General features: G+C 37.4%; 1 long non-coding RNA gene across 1 annotated transcript in view; it reads right to left on the bottom strand.

The window, feature by feature from the left end:
- Window positions 1-1,267: 1,267 nt before the first annotated feature.
- LOC138045856 (uncharacterized) overlaps window positions 1,268-3,238 on the bottom strand; it is a 2,380-nt gene continuing 409 nt past the window's right edge. The window contains exons 1-2 of the long non-coding RNA XR_011131679.1: window positions 2,874-3,238; window positions 1,268-2,514 (exon numbers count right to left, since the gene is read on the bottom strand). The exon at window positions 2,874-3,238 is cut by the window's right edge and continues 409 nt beyond it. This is a non-coding gene — a long non-coding RNA (uncharacterized lncRNA). The remainder of the gene's footprint in view (window positions 2,515-2,873) is intronic.

Here is a 3,238-nt window from a genome sequence, read left to right as displayed (position 1 = left end):
CACTGCTTCAAAAAGTACATTATAAAAAGGGCATTTTGTTGGGTGTCTCGAAAACGAAGAACCTAAGACCCCGAAAACTCGAAAAAAGTAACTCAAAACCTTCAACCCTAGGCCTAAAGTTGGTTTTCAGAGTGTAACAGGGCCATGTACATCCGACGGGAAATGAAGATGTCCGGCCACATGTGGAGAGTGGTTACTCATCTAAATATGGCGGATCGCCCAGCTTTCACTTTGAAACAAGTTGTAGGGAACGAAGGACTTGAACTTCGCTTGAGGTAACTCAAAAAAATAACTTTAGGCCTACGGTTAGCCAAAACTGTGGGTTTTGGGTTACTTTTTCGAGTTTTCAGGGTCTTCGGGTCTTCTTATTTGGGACACCCCATTTCGTTTTCATTGACAAAAATTGTATTGCTTGTCTGCTAATTGCTCATCAGTTTGCATTCGATTCAACTCATCATTGTCATAGTTCAAAATGAAATTTAGGTTAAAATCATTTTAACCCAGTTTGATTCTCCTTAACTCAGTCATGAATAATTAAAATTGCCACTATAAAAGAAATAAGAAAGTAATAATCAGGAGACAATAATCATCATCCACTAATATGTACTCAGTATATTCTTCCTAGAAAAACATATCCGGGCAGGTGTGGTTGTATTTTATCACTGCCTAAAAACACACCTAGTTTTTACTCAGATTAACATGATTTACTTATAGAAATGTCGTAAATTGCTCACAAAAACAAACAGATAACTCCAATTCAAAATTAGTGCTACCAAAAGCTATTCTCGATTTGATGCAGTACACGTGGGCAAAACGCCTTAATGAATATTAGTAACTTTAACCAATATTTCAGACATCATCATTAGTAACCAAGCTGTTACATCAGGATAGGGCTGTTTAAAGTCAACAGTATCACACTCCGACGATACATCTGGATGCCACTATCAACCTCATTAGTAACCAAGTTCTTACAATAAGACAAGAATGTTAAAAGTCAATAGTTGCACACTCCGACGATACATCTGGATGCCACTATGAACCTCATTAGTAACCAAGCTTTTACAATCGGACAAGAATGTTAAAGTCAATAGTTGCACACTCCGACGATACATCTGGATGCCACTATCAACCTCATTAGTAACCAAGTTCTCACAATAAGACAAGAATGTTAAAAGTCAATAGTTGCACACTCCGACGATACATCTGGATACCACTATCAACCTCATTAGTAACCAAGCTTTTACAATCGGACAAGAATGTTAAAGTCAATAGTTGCACACTCCGACGATACATCTGGATGCCACTATCAACCTCATTAGTAACCAAGTTCTTACAATAAGACAAGAATGTTAAAAGTCAATAGTTGCACACTCCGACGATACATCTGGATGCCACTATCAACCTCATTAGTAACCAAGTTCTTACAATAAGACAAGAATGTTAAAAGTCAATAGTTGCACACTCCGACGATACATCTGGATACCACTATCAACCTCATTAGTAACCAAGCTTTTACAATCGGACAAGAATGTTAAAGTCAATAGTTGCACACTCCGACGATACATCTGGATGCCACTATCAACCTCATTAGTAACCAAGTTCTTACAATAAGACAAGAATGTTAAAAGTCAATAGTTGCACACTCCGACGATACATCTGGATACCACTATCAACCTCATTAGTAACCAAGCTTTTACAATCGGACAAGAATGTTAAAAGTCAATAGTTGCACACTCCAACGATACATCTGGATTCCACTGTCACCTTCATTAGTATAACCAAGCTTTGACAATAGGAAAGGATTTTTTAAAAGCAACAGTTGCACACTATGATGGTCTATATGGATCCTACTCTTAACATCACCAGTTCTAGCTGAAAACTGATCAGTTAAGTTATGCAGAAGAGATTTAAAATATTGGAAGAGAATATTCCCCAATTTCATCAAGATTGGCCAGAATGCCACGTTTTGTGTGACCTTAACGCAAGAATAATATTGATACCTTTGTAGTAAAATATTGACAGACTACATTCTACATGTATTTACTTCCTACTAGATATACTAAAGCCTCAAATGATGGAAATTTGACAGACGTTTATATTATTGTCGAAAGAAAGTCACAAGCCTTAGGCTCAAGCTACACGTAATGTGTTCCAAAATGTCATTGATAATGAATTAAATCCTGGAAAGCCACACATCTATGAATAATTACATTCTGGAGAGCCACATAGCAATAAGTATTTAGAAAGAAAGCTTCAATTTTACTTTCGCACACATGACATCGACATTGTGTTTTCCAATTTCTGTTTGTTCTGTGAGCCTATCACGCTTGAAGGATTTAGGGCCATAACTTCTTAATGCATTATTTACATCTTTAAGAGAGTCAATTTATAAGGCAAAAGCCCAATATAACCCAGAAGTAGTATTTCGCATAAACCATGTGCAATTCATAAAGCTGGATACTGCTCAGTTCTTCTTCGAGTAAAAACTCCACATCATCACGAATTCCAGTTGATCTAGAAAAAAAAGGCAATAAGCAAGTCTTAACTATGTTTTCCAGGGGTGTTGATATCTTTACTTTGGCAATCCTTCATGTTCGGAGATGTAGAACATTAAGTAGGTATTGAATCGTCAATTAACAATAAGCTTAGGAAATAAAATACGAAAGTCTGTTGCTTTCATCAAAATAACAATGTTCGCAAGACTTGAAAAGAACGTTTACAAGGCTCCTAATGTGAAATAAGCTTCTGGATCATGAAAATCTATCGCGAACAAACATTTTAAGCGAAAAATAAACATAAGACACTTCTTTTAGAATTTTCCTTTCATTTTGCCCCAGTTTTACGAGACCACAAATGGCTCGATTGCAACTTACCTTACTTGAACAGCTGTCCGGCGGGGTTAGTAAGACGCAGCCAGTATCGTTGTCCATTTGATGTGAGATGACAATGGCATTTTCAAACGGCAATTCGGTGGAGTCAGCCAGCAAGCACCGATAACTTGATCTCTGCAAAGGCTAAGGTCAAGACTGTTTAAAAATTCTCTTAGCCGTTCAAATAGCTCATCTTGATACAGTGGTGAATCCGGTGTATGACGAAGGAATAAAACAATTAATCCAAACGATGAAGTGACGATTTTAACTTCTGTAGAAGCTGTTCCTTCAAACGGAGCTCCATCTACCGAGCAAATTCCTCTGGAAAGCGCACCAGCAGCTCAGACGGTCTCCATAACCTATGTTGC

The sequence above is a fragment of the Montipora capricornis genome, chromosome 1, assembly GCF_036669925.1.
Source record: "Montipora capricornis isolate CH-2021 chromosome 1, ASM3666992v2, whole genome shotgun sequence".
Lineage (NCBI taxonomy): Eukaryota > Metazoa > Cnidaria > Anthozoa > Scleractinia > Acroporidae > Montipora > Montipora capricornis.
Note: the sequence above shows the minus strand (reverse complement) of the source record. Positions and strands in the feature narration are given on the sequence as shown.